The following is a 19339-nucleotide window of genomic DNA, read 5'->3' as shown; positions in this document are numbered from 1 at the left end:
GATTCGTGTCGCATTTAAGGGAATGCATTATGGTAGCACTCAGTTAAGAAGGGTCTTCGCCGACCTGTCGTCGACAATAGAAGTAACAGAAGCGGATGTCTTCTCTCATTGTCGCTGCTTACAAAGTTTGCCAATATTATTGCCTGCGAGAGCAGCCGAAAAATCTTGTGCGGTGGCCTTTTCGCTTTCGTATTTGGGGAAAGAAAAAAAAAAATGGTTTCTACAACCGCTTAATTTATTGTGCCGGCGGGTGTCGAGCGAAGGCGGGGGAGAAGAAACGCAAAGGATCAAGCCTAAATAATTATAAAAGAAGAAGCTCCCACCGAATTTTAAGTTCGCAGCAACGATGCATCCTTTCCGATTTCGTTGAAGTACGGTTAAATCTGGGAAATAGGAGGAGAGAGAAGGGGGGGGGAAGAAAGTATGACGCGGTGGCTGATCACCCTGCGCACCGTTATGTCGACGCACGTCAAACTGGGATACGTAACGCGAAAGTAAAGTGTAAACACCGTGTAATGCCGATCTCCCGGTTTCGAAAGGAGACCGCGGAGAGCGCGAAACGGCGATGCGCGACCGAGGGGAATGCAGGAAGAGGAACAAACGGTGCGGCACGGTGCCGACGGGGGGGGAGGGAAGAAAGGGGACGAAGGGGGGGTGAGGGAGGGAGCGAGAAAAAGGAGAAGAGAATCACGTGGCGATTCGCGAGTACTCGTCGCACTTATCGTGTGTGCGTGTTACACGCGCGAGGCATAACGCGGCCGAGCGAGGATAAAACTAATATCGCCGATACGCGGCCTGTCCAGCCGTTGACCGAATACGGTTCAGATGCCGAAGCGGTAATCTTCGACGGTAAGCCTCGGCCCGTCGTTTCGCCGCGCGACGTCAGCGGCCGACCGCCTCGGCCCCAAGACGGCGCAGTCATTGCCACAACCAGTAGAAAATATACTTTCAAGCCTAACGGGATAATGTCGCCATAGTGACCCGACCGGCCTATTATCTTTCCCCGTGAACCATAATACCGTGGTGCATAGCGCACAGCACGGCACAATGTTAACATTACCTAGATAACTGGTCAATGAAGACGTCTCTCTTCGTACGCGCAACGTGCGTGCTCGCCCGATTGCAAAACTTCTTTTACTTCGTCGGGATTTTGATATCAAGTCCGGCGCGCGATACCACGGAAATCTAACAACTTTCCTTCCGAGATATTTGTCAACGTTCTCTTCGAGAATAAAATATTGCATTGAATTTTAAGGATTTTTTTCTTTTTTTTTTTTTTAGATTTTTGGATTTCAAAGTAAGACGTAAATATTCCTAATTCGAGTTTTGAGATTATGATGTTTAAAGGGTATTATTTGCTGTACCTACATGCCAATGGGTTGTCTTGTACATACGTAAGAACATTTTCAAGACTCTCGAAGAACCGAGAAGCCGCTTGAGAGACTAAAATTTAGCACTCAAGAGTGCAATGTCGTACAAATTGTCTCAGTGAAAGGAATCGGTAAAAGTAGGCAAGTCTAATAAAAGAAAGCCTACTTTTACGAGCTAGTTTTAAAACCATTTGCATCTTCAAGTACTGCCTATTGTCTTTGCATAGATTTATACGCGATCTTCACGATCTACAGCTGTTAATCGCGCTCTGATTGCGAGCGTATATTCAGCCTCAAAGAGTTTAATCGATTACGAGAGGATACTCGGACCAACGATAAATTATGTTTAATATTTCACATTTCAATCAGAATTATTTTAGATTACGTCTCTTTCTTTTTCTCTTTTTTTTTTTTTAAATACTTTCAGACTATTTGTTCGATAGAAATTTAATGCAAAGTTCGATCATCAAGCCGCGTCGTCGCAAAAAGCAGCTTCTTCGCGAAATCCTTGCCGAGGGAAAATTAACTTAAAATTCAACAAGGAATCCACTATCGAGGAATTGCGTATGTCTGGCACATATCCCGTATACGAGCCGGATTTCACAAACGGTCCGTGACATATACATAGATCACATCTTAGATTGGCGAAATTGTATCGATCGGAATGCGCACCTGACGAGGGGGGGGAGAGGAGGGAGAAAGGGAGAAGCTGGCGCGCGAGGTGAAGAGCGCGTAAGAAAACGGACATGCGCGACAAAGTAATGCACGTGTGACGCGGGGCCGCGATGAACGATGAACATATTTGCGTTATTATTAGGCGTCCACCCTCCCCCTGGGGCTCGCCCGCTTCTTTCTCTTTTTACTTCTGAAAGTTGTTTATAGCGCAAGGCCACGCGGGCTGCACGCGAGCAAGCCCTTCCTCTCCCGACTTCCTGCGCACTTCCTCCTCTTACAACGTAGGACCTAAATAGCAGGTCCGATCGGTGACGCCGGGGCCTCCTCGTGGTTCCGGTTCGCGGCGAGAACGTGCGGCTTGTTTTACGAGGAATCGCGCCTGGCCGAAAACTGTGGGCTTCTACAATACACGCCGGCGCCTCCGTTTCAAGCGATAACCCCTTAACACTGTTTAGTTCCCTTTCCCTACGATTCCGGCCGTTCCTATTAGAGTTAATACTAAATTTAGTGATAAACACGTGTTTCTCGTTAGCTGCAACGGTTAAGATTTAGAAAAGATCCGCCGGCGAGGTGAAAATAGTCATCGGATGTTTCTAAAGGCACACAGTGAAAGTGTCGCTGTTGCGTGTAACGATCCTGTTTATATCGCATACACATATAATCTTCTTCATTTTTTTTTTTCTTTTTTTTTCCTGCGTACTAACATATCTCAAAGGCTTAAATAATAGCAACTGGCTATCTAAAAATTATTTCTGTAGTCTTATTTAATTTTATTCGACATTTGAACACAAATGTAATTTTATTTTGTAAATTGAGATCCCGAGAAGAAGTATTTATTAAGGTTTGAGATAATTTAAGAGAATCGATATTATTTCAATAATATCTGTTTTTTTTTTTTTAACGTAATTGAATCAAATTAAATTATTGAAAATTGAATAAGTTTTGACAAATAAAAACTTTAAAAGCGTTAATAAATAATTACCCCTTACTGTTTACTCGAACTAAATTTTACTTGAGCGTATTTTTTATTCACCTAAATTTCGCTAGATAGAATATTTAACACGTTAAACGCAGAATGCTTTTGTTATTTTTTTCCATATCCGCTGCGCGACGCCATCAATTGGAGACTGTGATAAGAATACCCGTATAATTTCACACACGTATATATTTTCATGTATAGGTACTTTATACGTTTTCTTAGATATGCTTTCTATTCTTCAGCGAGTTAGGTTTGTTTTATTTCAAAGGAGAAATTTTTCTTTTATCGATGTAACCGAAGCTAAAAGTTTATCGTCGGTCACCGATAACCGATACGGCGTTTAACATTTTAGTAATATTAGAAGAAGCCATGCGCACGCTTCTTGTGCGCTATTTTTTAAAAGGTCTTAATTACAAACTACAGAAAAAAATAATTATGCTTACTCACCAATCTGCATGGACTTCGGCGGAGTAGCGGAGATCTGCCGGTGACTGTAACATAAAAAAAAAAATTATTGTAGACATGTCAATATATTAATTAATACAATTAATAAAAAAGAAAAAAAAAAAGATAAAAGTTTTCTTTTTTTAAATAAAAATTTTAATTGCGCTTTACACGTGAAGAAGATCAATGCTCACGTTTGTTGCGCATGCAGTACAGACGTCGAACGAACGCGAGGTTTTCTTTACGAGCTAGTAATCTTCGAAAAGATAATAAAAGAAAAGGCATGAAAAAAAAAAAATATACCGAGCAATCGATTGTCACAGTATTTAAGATGCTCCGATTTCCCAATGGATATCGGAACACGAAACGGAAGTCATTGTAATTGGTATGAAAGTTACCGTGGATTTTCACAAGAGAGAGAGTCGGCGCCGAACGATGTTTCGTCTTTCCTGGCATGGATTGCGAATCTGACAGACTACGAGAATTTTTGTTTTCCGCTCATATTGACCACCGTCGATCGAACGACTCCTAATACGAACTTTTCTAAAACGTCATTTGAAAGAATTTTTTTTCTGTTCTTTTTTTTTTTTTTTAAAGATAGCATCGACAGAATTTTCCTTTGTCCCGTACAGATCGTACATCTGGCGCGTTCGCGGTTTAGCGTAAATTCGCCGCACCACCGCCGGGGTCACCGCTTGCGTGAACGAACGCGAAAACTTTCCGCATATTCGCGGAGCTATGCATAAATACGGCCTCATTGGCGCCAAAATTAATTCTGGAAGGGATTCCGTTGATCACCGAAAATAAAGTGGACGCGCTCCTACGCAGGCGCTCGTGCCTGCATTGTGCGAGCGCGACGTAAGGAAGGTAAAAATACATACGCTCGGCCGTGCACATGGCAGAGCAATGGACTACGCTCGATTCTTGTCCCCATGATTACTCGCTTCCTCGGTTTCTCAAATTGAATTGAGCCCGCTCTCGAGGGCGCGCGACAACGGGGGGAGGGGGGGAAGAGACGGGGGCGTCCCGACGCGTCGCTACCCACGAGCTACATCGTTGTCCCCGCGGTCGGGACTGCACTATGACTAACTATAGGGGATGATGTGACGTTGGGGGACTGTAGCTTCGTTATAATCGCTGGAATCGCACGTTTGATTGTTATACCATATTATTTCTTCGGCAGCGCCGGATAAAGGCGCGTTATTAATATGTCAAATGACTCGACGCGGTTGATAACAGACGATGAAACTATAAAAATTATTGACGTAATTGTTTCGATTACTTTTCGGATTTTTTTACCAATTCCAAATATATGAATATATGTATACATATATATATATATATATATATATATATATATATATATATATTTTGTTTTTTTATTAACATGTGATATAGATAAATTAATTAATATTAATATAAATGGAAACAATTATCTACAATATTATATTTTGTGCGAGCGTTATATGTTTTAAGTCACTCTATAATTAAATCTATTTTATTATGGAAAACCCGGCTGAGGATTAAATCAATTAGCCGCACAAATTCACGCATTCGACAGTGTATCATCCTCGATCGAGAGAACAAGGTCTATTTGTCGAGACAGCGGCGTGAAGTTTATAGATCAGGTTTCTCAGCCCGCACGTCGGCATGACGCAGTAGCAGGTTAATTTGACGATGAACACCTTCGTCGATGGCCGTGACGCGTTCAAATTAATACGTTGTAATGAATAATTCATGTCGATCCGTTGCTTATCGATCGGCGATAATGAAAAGACCGCCATGCCGGCTCGTGCCGATTTCGTTCGGCATCGACACAAGCGGCCCTGCGAACAGGGGGTGACGTCGGCACACATTCGAGAATCGAATAATTTAGCTAATCAAACGAATTGGTAACTATTATCCAATTATCCTGATAATTATAGGTTTGATCTGGCCGTTTAACTGCAGTCACTCGCAGAAGCGTAACGAAGATTCCGTTAAGAGTTATAGCAACTTGGGACGAGAGCGCCGTTCAAAAAGAATAAAATTATAAATAAATTGTACGAAATACTTGAAAACTGTCGCGATTCTTTTTACAAATACTTGTGAGTGTAATTATATGAAAAATAAAAATAATTTATACAATTAGAAACTTGATAAAAATATCAGTGTTTTTCTTTTTCTTTTTTTTTTCTTTAATTCAGAAAGAATATATACTCATTAAAAATGAAAAATGCATGTTTCTTGTCGAAACTTTAAAGAAACTTTCTCAAAAAGCTTTTCCGCGATCGTTCGACTACAAGACAGAGTCAAAAGGCCAGCAGGCAGCTAATTGGTACAATAGCCAATTTGTACGATTAGGCGACGGGGATAGGAACGGCGGAACGATTGGTAGTGGAGCGCATAAGTCGGTCGTCATATTATTAATTAAGATCCTCCTCGTAACCTGGATTCGACGTACGTAAAAAAGCTTAGGCGCGAAGCTGGGGGCCAGCTAGTGAAACGGTGGAAGAGGCGATTGAGTGAAAAAAAGAGAGAGAGAGAGAGAGAAAAAAAAGAGAAAAATAGTGGGGGAGGGGAAAAACGAAGATGCGAAGGAGATTGGAAATCCACCGCGTACGACCGGTGGACCTCTCGGATGCACCGACTTGCAGTTCCGCCACTGATTGGCACTGCGGTAGAGAATGGCGGTGCTATGTGTCCGCACGTGTGCATGTCTGTCTACCCTGTGTATGAGTATGTATGCGCGTGTGTATGTTCGCGAGTGCGTGCGCGCGCCCGTGCATACTTGCGTGCCTGGTGGCTTGCGGTATGCACATGCACGCGTGCACGTGTACGTATCCGTGCACGTATACGTAAAGCGGTTTGCCAACACGGTCGGCGTAAAGCCCGTAACCAGCCTGTTGGCCAACATCACTCCCGAGGATCGAGCATGCGCATGCGTGTGCACCGCCTTCGCCTCCGTGACACTTTAAATAAACCATGGTGGGGTGTAAAAGGGGGGCACCAGACAAAAATGATAAACCGCTACAAAAATACCGATATAGAGGAGATCGCGCTCGCGGGCGAGAGGAAGGAGCGAGCAGCGCGCGCGCGCCGCGCGCCCGCGCCTCGATTGGTCCAGCGGCAGTTTGCCTGTTGGATGTATTTATATGTAGAGCGAGACAGTGCTAAGGGCGCAAACATATTCCCCTGCATTCCCTTCGCGGAAAATCTGTGTCACCTATTTAACCAGCTTTCCCTCTTTCCGCCTGTTATCGCGCGCGACGATTGCGTTACACGTCCCGCTATCTATGGCGATTTCGCCGCGCGGATAGTTAGTAATTTTCGGATTAGCACGTACTTTTCTACGCCAAAGTGTTATTGCTTTTCATTACTCTCATGAACGAAATCAACAGAGTTGTTTCATCGCGCCGTAGACACGGCGGGGTCGAGGGTAGCTCGTGACCTCGTAAAATCAGGCGACCTTTTCATAAAGCGTAGGTGGTTTAGACGAATGGTAGATGGTTAGGGTTGATTGGCCACTGATCCGCTCGCGTAATTTCAACCGACGGTCGAACGAATGATAAGATTAATTGCGATTGGCTTCCTATCTGTACGCTTGTTGTAGAAAAAAAAAAATAAATAAGAATAATCGCGTTTATCGCGTGATTAGATATTCTATTCAATTCTAAATAAAAAGAAAAAAAAATCAATTTTTGCAGCAGCACATGTGCATATGTATGCACGACAAATACGTTTAAAAACTGAAAGTTATTCTTTTTTTTTTACAAACGTATTAAATATTTGATCAGGATATACGTTACATAGCGCACATAGTGCAAATACGATGTTTGCGGAATATTGCCTGTGGGTATTTCTAGTTTTCGTACAATTTAATCGTTTTCGAAGCCAAGAGCATACATTGCCTATTTTAACGATCGGTAGCGTCACTGGCTATCAAGAAAATACTTTTAGAAGTAGTAAAAGAAAAGCTTTAAAAAACATCGTAAGGCTAACGTTACGACGTTATATTTTTAATCTTCATTGTTTTTATTTAGCTTAAAAATCAATACTGCGTGTATAATATAAAAGGATATAATACAAATATGCTACTAAAGATACGAAAATAACTTGCTATAATAAATGTATATTACATAAATGTAATATAAAAGATGTAAAAATATCTTATACCACGTTTATAAAAAAAAAAAAAAAATAGCGCATTGCATTGAAAATATTGGAATCGGTAAAAAATAGAAAACGTCGATGCAAAATATTAATTATCGTTATTCGATCTTCAGCGAACATTTTCGTACGTAACGGCAAGTTTAATTTCCAATTACATTTGTCTAATACGAGAAACACTTGCAATCTTGTCACAAGTTGAAAATATAGATAATCATTCCAATGTTAAATATGAAGTCGGTGTGAACCCGGTTATTTTCAAAATGCTCGATAATTTCTATAATTTTAGGAAACCTCAGTTCGCATTACGCGCTCTACGATTAATTAGGATGAAGATGACTTAATGCGCGAGAGTATTAAATAATTCCACGTCACAGAAGTATTTAATTTTTTCGCGAGCTGCAAGCGCCCGATTTTTCATCTCTCGATAATAAGATTAGTCTACATGTTCTTTGTTATCCCGCGTAATTTAATTACGTAAAATAATAAAGATCGTGAGTTCTCATCTCGTTCTCGGAAGTCGGCAAAACTGACGCGGATAGACAACAAATGTCGTCATCGAACGCGATGATAGATCGCAGTTAGAAAGTACTCCGGCGTGCACGCATCACGCAATCGTATCAAATCTATGAAAGTCCACCTACATATACACGTACTTCGCCGTTTCACCTCAAGCAGTGAAACTTTGAAACGTTATCCCGTCGTTTTGCGCGTCACGGCGACTAAATATAAATTAGATTTTCTTCACGAATTTTATTTAATTCCAAATTAATTGCATATCACGTACAGCTTTCCTTAAATGAGATGGTCGAAAACAATAATAGCGCCTGATACCGACGAACTTTAAAGAGCATCGTCACGTGTTACCCACGGCTGTATTTTTTACCCCAACAATAAAATCTTTCGCGGTCTCTAAGGTAGAACCGGCAATTTCTCAGTAAAACGCATCGTGGGAAAAAGCATCGGCAATTTCTCCGGTCGTTTTGAAACGATTATACAATGCTCGAACGCGGAATATATTTCACGAAACGAGTCAAGGTTGGAAGGGCTGACGATTATTTCAACTCGCAGTTATTATATACATATTGTTTGCGAGATTACCGGTTGTAATGCGTGTCGGGGCAATTTGGATATTACGTAACCTGGGATTACTTCCCCGTACGTAAAGCTCGTTCGGTAGTGAACGCTGATTTGGGATGCAGGGAAGCGGTGATTTACGTCAATGGACCGACGCGCGGATGAGTTAGAACAGTTAGATCGCGCGGCAGGGCCATTGTTTGCACAGTAACGCGGATAACTATACACGCGCGCAAGTCCACTGCAAGTCCTCGTTCGGGAGATATAAAATTCCGTTATCATTCCGCAAATTGCCTCGAGTATATTGCCCGGCGGTGCCGGCCGCGTGTCGCGCGGCCTAATACGAAATCGTTGATTTTTCTCTTGTGCCGCGCGATTGCGAAATTGTAATATACTGCCGATTACAATTTCAACGGTATACAAAACCTAATTGTTCTCCGATGGTTAAACGCGCTTTCTGTGCTTGTGATCTACGCCGATGTCCCGTAACAGTGTCTTCGAACTGCTGGACGAAAATTATAATTTTAGTAGATTCAAGTGTTACTTTATTTTTTTTCTTTCTTTTTTTTCCCCCTTTTTTAGTGGAGGAACTGCACCACGTTTTGCAATTCTGTTCGCGAACGTGTCGATTACCGCAGCGGTTATTGTGCCACATGTCGTCATATTGCCACATACGCTCTCTGCTTGCAGTTCTGTAATTTTCTAAAGCCATCGCGGACGCACGATGCGATGTTTGTTACGTGTACTAAATGTCGACGCAACCATCACGCAACGCTTGCATCATTCTGGTAGAGACAAGCGATTGATTTAGATGCGTCGATGAGTCATCGCGTAAATGACAGACAATCAAAAGATATTCGCGTATCACCCATATATGACAATTTATCGCGTCCCACGCACGCGTCCTACGAAATTTGAGAAAAAACGATACAGAACGGCAACTCGTATCTCGGAAATTGGAAAAGAAGTCATACATTGTATGTCTCTAATTATAATTGTCAAGTACATATTGCAATATAATTTATCAGAAATCTAAAAAAAAATAAAATAAAATAAAATAAAATAAAATAATAAAAATTTTACCCACATAAACATGAATGTATTTTAACATTAGATAACCATCGATCAAGTAACCGTCAAAAATGTGAGAGTTTATATTCAAATGTCAAAGTTTGCGACGGATTTTGTGTTTAATAGATTACTAACGTGATCCAACGTAGGTGGTTGTACTTCTGTATTAAATTTGATAAATATCACTCACATTTAACATTATTCAAATATTATTATATCTGCAAATTCTATCTACGTCCCATATATACGAAAGTGATATGGTACGATATATAATTTTATTATCACATATTAAATATTAAATAAATTTGGCCGAAATCAAACTCGCTTGTTCCATTAGTACACGATTTTTCTGTTTCGAAGCGCCAGGAAAAAGTAAAGCGCTTTGGCACGCGTGCGACTTTTATTTAAACAAATATAACGAAACTATTTCCGTTTCCAAAGTAGCATTTCGAGCCCGATCGAAATCGTCCCGGGTCCGATATCCTGGTGATGGTGACCTAAGATCGATCCGCGCGCGCAGGACTGAAATTCGCGCGATTCGAAATTCGGCATTTGTTGTTGCACGTTGCGGCAAACGTTGATACAATGCGAAAGCAATTCCCGGCGATTTGCGTCAGTGGGGAAACAATAGATTCTGTAGCTGGCGTTTAAACAGCCGCGCGCTCTGTATCGCGCGTTGATGTAAAGGCAGGGGAGGGCCGAGGGGAGGGCGGGAGGGAACGCGAGGAGAACGGGAAGAACAGGGGCAAGGGGGGTTTAGGATATCGGTTTGTTGTCATTATCCTGTAATACATTAATGACGCGTCAAGTCAGCGCATGACAACGCGGCCACCCCCTCAGCTGCGCTGCGCCCAGCTGAGGGTCCATCCGTATTCCTCTCCCTCCGCCCTCGCGTCCTCTCTCTATCTCAATCCTCTCTGGAATCACCGTCTTCCTCCCTCCCGCTCTCGCCCTCGCCGTCAGTCTCTTTCGCTCGTTCTGTTGCTCCCTATCTCCGTGCCGCCCCCCTCGCCTACTTCCCTCCTCCTCCTCCCTCCTCCCCCCCTGCTCCCTTCGCCCCTTTCCTCCCTGAACTCTCTGCTACTGGCTCGAGCTCTCTGTGAGGAGATCAATAGGGATCCTGCACCACCCCGTACCTCCTCTGACGCGGTGGAGGAGGACAAAGGTACTCACCCTGATGTTCCATTCGCGTTGCTACTTGCTCCCTACGATACGTACGCTCACGTATACGTCACGCGACGGTGGTGTAGGCGCCGCCGACGCGAATTTTGCACGAAAAATGGAAAGAAGCACGTAGAAATGCGTAGGGATGTTACATATGTCATACGTACAGTCTGCTGGATTAAATTTTGCTTAAGCGTAAAGTTCAAAGAATCACACGGAGCAAGCTTATTTTCTCAGCGGCGCATAAGTCGCTTGCACGGTATTTTAATAAGCTTATTAACAATTTAAGAGCTCATTTACGTATAATCTTTCCCATATTAAACATGCAATTAATTTATTTGCAGAACTTTTAGTTTCACTTGAAAATTATCGGGCTAAAAATATCAGCGAAATTAATAGAGATTATTAATATGTTTAATTTACGTTATGCGATCTTGTTTTATACAACGGGATCGCAATTGTTTGAATATAATGCTTTTACAACTGTTTTCACGAGAATGGAATTGACTACGAATTCGGATAATCGTAACGATAAACTTCTCTCCCACACGAGTACCTACTCGCGGATTCCGCAGATGATTCATGGTTCCCAATATTTCTTGTGGGTGTAAATAAGAACACATTGGTCTTACGAGCTTCATCATTTCGGAGGCAATAAAGAGGAAAGTCGGGTAACGAAGAAAAGGCCCGAATGGTACTCGAATAAAAGTTAAGTTTTACCAAACTATCTCGAATATGCTCAGCTCATATCACGCGCGGCAATTCAACTTCTAATTATATTAAAATTATATCGCGTTTAGTTTGTATTGGTGTCGTGGGGATAAGTGTAATGCCGCACATGGGGACGATTGCAACGTCGTTTTACGGTGCACGGAATTGCGTTTGTGACGTTTCATATGTAGGTCACAATTTGAAACTAAAAAATATTTTTGAATCGTTAGTTATTTAGGTTCCTATATCTAAATATTTTACATATACTATATATATAATATATAATTTTTTTTCTACATTTCTGTATTTATAAAATGACATAAATTCGATTTTTATTCCCTCACTTAATTTCTTTTTTTTTTTTCTTTTACTACTTTGCGCAAATTATTATTTATTTACCAATTTATTATCTAATTAATTCGTAATCGCAGTTTCGAGTGATCTTTGCGATCGAAGCGTTTCGCGGACTGTGTATCGTATCGTCCGACTGAAGACTGACGATCGGAATTAGAATGCTTCGCGGCGAAAGTATATCAACACCCCCCGATAGAATATCCGCGGAGCACCGGCCCGATCCGGCGTGCAGAATTCATTAACGCCGCGACAAAGTTTCCCCGCTCGCTTTACGTCGACGGACGGATTCGACTTTCGATTCGTTTGCGTCTGCGGTGGGCCGTGGTTTTGTGGAGCAGCGCTGTGCAACAACCGGTGCAACCGCGAATGCACTTTCTTCTCGCTCCCGTGCGGGCACGTGTGCGCAACACAGATTCGGCGGTTTTAACAGACGGGGCGTTGCACACGCTCTCACAAAATTTCACCGCGCCGCGACACGCCGCGGCACACGACTGGCACAATGCACGCCCGCCTACTTATTGTCGAAGCGCCACGGCACTCGAAAGACATCGATTATATCGAAGACGAAAAGGGGATAAGAAAGAAAAGAAAAAAAGAGTTTCGCGAGTCAATTGTTACCACGGAGAAAGTCATTCGTTTCTTTCGCACTGTTGTAAGACAACGCCCACGCGGTTCCCCCGGAGTAATCCGCGTTACGTAAAAAACGCATAAAGATAATAGCGATATTCTCCCGCGTTGGCAGAGAGCGACGGCTTCTTTTTCGGTCGGTTAGAAATTTTACTCGCGAACGTGGCTTACTAATTAGAAAATTAAATCTTTCACAATAGCCAACGACCGCTTACACCGTTGGAAATATTTGAATGTATGCGATACATCGATGCGTCTGATATTATTTTAATGCGTGACGAAAATTAATCGGTGTCGATCAGATTCTCGCGCGCTATCGTACCGAAGCTATCCTGCTCTTATTATCAATGCCACATTCCGGGACTTCTGCTCCCGGGCATAGAGAATCCTCGGTCGGTCGTGAAAACGAGTGACTTCTCACCGTGACGCTTACACATGGCGCGCCCGTGCATGCATTGCCCACACGCCCGTTCTTGTCTTGTCCACCCGATTCCACTGTCTCAGAGGCCACCTGTTCCCCTTTCAGATGCCGGGCAAATAAACCGACAGGACCGCGACAATGTGGCGTGTGTGGCCGTCGGTGGACGGATGGTATGGGACGGGTATGTGTTGGTGTTGGTGGTGACTTGGGGATATAAGGTGGTCATAATAGTCGGCGGCACCTGTCTCAACGAGTCAAGCATCTGAGATCGGGGCTGATGCAGCCCGCTGAAGAAGAAGCGCGGAAGAAGAGCAGCAGAAAAAGCGCGAGAGAGAAAGAGCGAGGATAAAAAGAGACGAGAAGATGAAGGGGAGGGGAAGAGGGGGAGCAGGAGGGTAAAGGGGATGCGAAACCAGTGAAAGAGAAAAAGAAGTCGCGAGGAGGAGGATGCAGAGCGAGAGCAGAATGGGTTGGAGAGGGTTGGAGGGGAAGAGTCAAAACGAGAACAACGAGAACGACGTAGGTGAAACGAGTCGGGAGGAAAAAGGGGGGGAGAGGGGGGAAGGGGAGGAGGAGGAAGGGGGCAGGCGGGAGGAGAATCTGAGGGCGACCGTGGCGGTCGCGCTGGCAGGAGGAGACGGAGGAAGATACCGGGAACGAGAGGGAGGGAAAGGAGAGTCATAGAGGAGAAATGCCTGAGAAGGAAGAGAAAGAGAGGCCGGAGAGAAAAGAGAAAGGAGAGCGGTACCGGTGTGAAGGAGCGAGCGTGCGCGTGCCACTGTTATACCGGCACCTGCCACAAAACTTGGCTCTACCTTTTGGCGCACACGCACCCACCATATCCGCTCTTCCTTCTCCCCTACGCGTTTATCCGGCTTGCTCGGCAGAGCTTCGAAACATCTTGCCTGAAATTGCGTAAAACGTGCGGAGTGGTGTGTTATGATTGTAGGATTCGATTGCAGCGATAGCCGAAATGCGATTAGCCGACCATTACGTCTGAAATGACTACCGACGCGTTTCGTCCGCGAACGATATCGGTACCGGATCAAATCGTTCCTCGTTTATTAAACAATTGCCGGTGCAAGTCGAAAGCGATGTGAAATAGATTCCGATTTATTTTAACGATTAAATAGATTTATATTCATATATTATTTTATATTGTAAAAAATCGTAACGTTATTTAAATTTATATAAATATCTATATAAATACTTTTTTTTTTTTCTTGTAATATTAACGTGCAAGATAAAAATTTATTATCAAAATTTTCGGGACGCTATCAAAGATCTTCCGATTGTTGGAAATTTTAATATTTAAAATTCAATTCGCACGCAAGCAGATATATTTCATTGCGAAGTGATGACATAGTTCTTAATATAGTAAGCTATTCGAGAACCCGCAGTAGTCAATGGACAACGTATAAACCACGAAATAGCCAACAACAGGAGGACTACTGCTCCAGCGGCAGCAAAGCAGTGGCGTCGGCCGGAGGGTTGCAGCGGGCGGAAATTTCAATTAACTTTATGGAGGCCGCGATGTAAATTGCGTAGGGGTCAACGGCGTGTCGGTAGGGGCCAGCAGGGTAGGAGCAAGGGCGCCGCTACTGCCGCAGCCGCTATCACTATTGGTGGAATAGGGGTGACAGCTGCGTCGGTGGTGGTATTAGAGTCGACGGTGGAGGTATCAGAGTATACTGCGATGGTGGTAGTAGCGGTGGTAGTATCCGAGTTCAGGGGTGGTTAGAGGTGTAGGTACGGTCCACGGCCCCGTGGGCATAGGGCGCAGGCAGAGGGTTGGATGGGTATTGATCAGCCGAGCGGCCAACAAGACGCCAGGATACTCACTATAGCCGCCGTATGCGCGCGCGCGCGCGCGCGTACACACGCCCGCGCGCACGCACACGCCCAGCTACGCCTAACACCAGGGAACGTTGTCATCGTTCGTGTCGCGCACACATCACGCCCACGCGACATCACGTACGCACCAGCACGCGTTACGGATGTCTACTATATATTTGCTACCACACGGGCCAACATAAGCTAACACCATCATCTATAACGCCACCCGCACAGACTCGCTTCGCTACGTTCGTTGTTCGACGTCGAGGGGGAGGAGGAGGCGAGCTCGAGAGAGATAAAGGAGGATGATGAGATTGAGAGGTTCGGAGAGAGGGAAGGAAAGAGAAGAGAGCCGAGAGAATCAGAGGAAAATTTCGCGATGCTAGACGGTCGGCAAGACGCCACTGCAGGGTGGTTGCTGTAGGCACTAATACCAAGGTACGTCAACTCCACGCTGACGCTCGAGTATACGTGCCGCGCACACTTGCAAACCTTCGCGGGCATAAACTACCGTCGTCTGTAACATTACCTTCTATACCGCCGAGACTTTCCGCATGTATTTTGCGACGGCGACAAAGAGACACGAGGATCGGGAAGCTGTGTGCACGCTCGAGAGAGAAAAGGGACGAGGAGTTTCTACTGTGCTAGGCAATCAACAGACCTTCCTAAGACGTCGTCGTACGTAGAATCATCTAACGCTGTTCGCCTAACACACGCGCGTTAATATAAACAAGCCCCGGTACATATGTATAACTATGATGTAATGTAAATTGTCTATATTATACCGAGTTTTCAAACAGAATTTCAAATGTAAGAAGACGAAAAGAAATTCTAAATTTTCGAGTGAGAAAGAATAGAATAAATTTAAACTCGGTAATAAAATCTTTTTGCAGCTTAAATAATATATGTGTTAAAAATATTAATAATCAGCACTTTGTGCCTCTTGTTGGAACCGAGACAAAACAGAGAAGAGGTGGAAACAAGGAGAGACAGAGAAAGAGAGATAGAGATAGAGAGAGAGAGAGAGATCTAACCAAAGAGAATGTGAAGAGTGGATTTCGGTAGAGTTGGCAAGAATAAGACGAGGAGTTTCCCGTTGATGTTACCAGCGTGGTCGGCGAGACGCCTTCGCAGAATCCTGATTGTATTCTACACTACTACCATTGCCGCTTTTCTCTCTTTCTCTTCCTTCAGCCGTCGGTATCGGAGATGACGAGGACAAGCGCAGAATGCCAAACCGAGACGGAGCGCGAGTAAGTGGATCGAGAGAGTGGAGTTTGCAGGGTTTGATGCGTGGGAGGAGGGTTGGCGGGAATTGGGGGAGGCGGGAGGGGCGGGCGGGTGAGGAGGCGAGACAGAGTTCACGTCGACAGAGCTACCGCCGCGACATAGTGCCCCCGATTGCGATATATATCCGCCCTCTCTCCATCCAACCCTATGCTTCTGCCACCCACACGTTTCGATCTTCCTCCCCCTGCCGCACCCCCGCCCGCTCTCCCTGCGGACCCAACCCCTTGCGTCGACTTCCTACCTACCAACCCGTTTCACTCCAACCATCCCTCTACGCGTCCTCTCTCACCGCCGCTTTCCATCTACGAAGTATCAACCCCTCTTCTCGCCGCCGCTCTCCGCCACCATTGCGCTTTTGCCACCGTTCCGCAATGCTCTCGGACTCTGTGTTGGTGTTGAGAGGGAGCGAAAGGGGAAGGTCGGACGTGAGAGTGGCTGGTGGGCGACTCTCGGCATCGCTTCTTTTACGAAGGAGCATGTATATAATGCTACTGCAAGAGGGGAGTTTCTTTGCGTCGCGTTTCTTTCTTATATATATGTATATGTATAAATTTTTTTTTTTTTTCTTTCTTTTTTTCAAAGGCTGGAAAATTGGCATTCGTCGGACACGCGAATTCGAGATCTCCCCGCCGACAATTCACGGCGCCGGAATCGACATCCGCGCTTGCGCCCGTTTACATTGATACGCGCAGCTATCGATATATCGAGTCTGAAACTTCTACTTTATCCTTTAACGAGTCTTTTAACTGCGTCGCTTTTAACAAGTACAATCTTAATAACTCTTTCGTTGGAAGACGTAACATTGCGTTGCATTTAAATTATTCCGAATCTAATAAAATCCCTTTTTTTTTTCTAAAATAATATAAATAATAAAAAGGCACAAATAAATTCAAAATTAAATATTTCTATCTCAAGATAAAAAAACACGTTTTTTTTTTTTTTTTTTTCAAATTATACTATTCTCTCGGTGTAACGCGAGTCGTGACGGGAATTTGCGTAATCGGAAATTCGCTCTGCCGGACTTAACCCAGTGAAGACGTTTACGGCAACGGATGATCTTTCGCGATGATCCTTCTTTCTTTCGGGCACGTGTACGTCGTGTGCCGATAAAGCGATGGCAATTGGCGGGTTTCGTAAGGCATTCCCACCTGCCGTAGCACCGTCGTCGCGCAGACATCCGAAACGCTGCCCGTTGCCGTCCACGTGCCCACGGGACTCTCCACCCGGGAAGGTGCATATCGCGAACAGAAGTCGAGCACACCTTCGAGGTAAAAGCAGCCTGTCGAGAGCACCTGTACGTGCGAGTCGCGCGCGCAAGATGTCTCATCGCCCGATCATCGTCGTCATGTGTAACGACGGTTCCTAAGAGGCGCATCGCGTCCGCGTGGTATTCTCTTTCTCGTGCATTTCGCCAGCCGACTAATCGACTTCGCCACGAGCCTTATCTATTTCAACCGGGACGAAGATGAGAACGCGTTTCGCGATAACGAAGAAAGCATTATTGTTTCCTATCTCAAACTCATACGATTATGAATTACGAGTATCATAAAATTTATTCGAAAACGAAACTACCTAAAGTTTTTATTTAAATTATCAAGTATTTTTTTCGATTAATAAATTTCTTTTTTCTTTATTTTTTTTTTAAATTTTTTTTCTTAGTTTTACTTTGTACTACGGATGATTCTAATTAAGGACAAAAGATTACTTTACAAATTTTTCTTTCATAAGTAAAAACAGGGGAGGACATAAAACCTTTAATAAAACTTTTGAACCGTTCGCGTCTATTATCCAAATGTATATCGTAATAAGTTACGAAATCCTTATATCGAAATGGCCGAATGAAATCGTATCAGTCATTGAGGGGAGATACGCTGTGCCTGATTCCAAAGTCTGTTCTTTCCTTTGCCGGTGGAAACGAAGAGAATCGTAAAGCACGGACAGAAGTTGTAAGACGAGGATGGAAGGAGTAAAGATGAGGGTGAGGCTCTAGAGAGCAAGTGAGGGAGCGAGGGAGAGACATTGCGGAATGAGTGACTGAGGAAGAAGGAAGGCGGCAAGTACGTATGTGTGTTTGCGTGTGAGAGTAACAGAGAAAGATAGAAAGAGGATAGAGAAGGGGAAGAGAAAGAGATAGAGAGAGAGAGAGAGAAGGGAGGGAGGGAGGGAGAGAGAGGGAGAGAAGGTGGAGGTCCGCCGCAAAATACAAGTTGGTAGGATATCGACCAGCCGGAAGTCTGAGTAGTTGTTGCCATGGAGACGCTCAAGTCAATTTGACCTGGGCCAACAGTCACCGGCATACTGATGCACGATATGCCATCCCATTATTCATATGGTTTTTACACGGTAAAACATATTTCGCGGCGCGATTCCCCAACGGCGTATACCGTTTCGCGGAAGCTCGGAAACCTCCCTCGCCGCGGAGATCGCGATTGTCTTAGAATACGAGATCGAAAAGAATTCTTTTATCTCGAACTCGTCTTTGAAAAAAAAAGAAAAAAAAAATCACGTTTCGACCAAAAGTACGCATTCGGAATAAAATTTTTTTTAAACAGTCACCGAAAGTTATTCTATATGTATTCGAAATAATATCGTAACGCCGGAAGCAAGATATCGAGTTAAACGATTTCAAGATTTGTACAAACTTTTGTTTATTAGTTTGAATAAGGTGTTGCGTTTTACAGAATTCGATTATTAGCCGGAAAAGGGGTCATTAGTTTCTCGGCAAGAAACTCTCCCAAAGCTATCCCTCAGAATTTCAAACTTGAAACAAACAGCCTAAGTTCGTTTTCAACATATTGCATACCGTACACCGTAGGCGACGTTGAAAGAAGCGAGGGAGGATGACCGATCGAGCAGACTCCGGATTCGGCGGAGGGTCGAAGCTACTGTCCGGAAATAGTCTTATACCTCGATGGTATAAGTGCGCTCCGAAAATAACAAAATTCCGCGGTGCTAATTTCTCGTTTTTTGCACGTCTGGATTCGCGGGAGCTAAATTGGCATACCGTCTAAAAAATTCAATAAAGATTTTTTTTTCCCCACCGGCAATAAAAATATTAATCGTTTTAAAGATGGATAAGCAATAGATAATATTTTCTCTCAATCGCGCAAAGATCAATTGTACCGGCGTAAAGAAAGAGGCATTATAAAATAAATTTTCTAACTAAACGCA

At 43.9% G+C, this 19339-nt stretch overlaps 1 long non-coding RNA gene across 1 annotated transcript in view; it reads right to left on the bottom strand.

Annotated features, from left to right (window-relative positions):
- Window positions 1–19339, bottom strand: part of LOC139101819 (uncharacterized) — a 49243-nt gene that overhangs the window by 17312 nt on the left and 12592 nt on the right. Inside the window, exon 5 of the long non-coding RNA XR_011545634.1 lies at window positions 3472–3515. This is a non-coding gene — a long non-coding RNA (uncharacterized lncRNA). The remainder of the gene's footprint in view (window positions 1–3471; window positions 3516–19339) is intronic.

This window comes from Cardiocondyla obscurior, linkage group LG04, assembly GCF_019399895.1.
Source record: "Cardiocondyla obscurior isolate alpha-2009 linkage group LG04, Cobs3.1, whole genome shotgun sequence".
In the NCBI taxonomy this organism is placed as follows: Eukaryota; Metazoa; Arthropoda; class Insecta; order Hymenoptera; family Formicidae; genus Cardiocondyla; species Cardiocondyla obscurior.
This window is presented reverse-complemented; position numbering and strand designations above follow the sequence as displayed.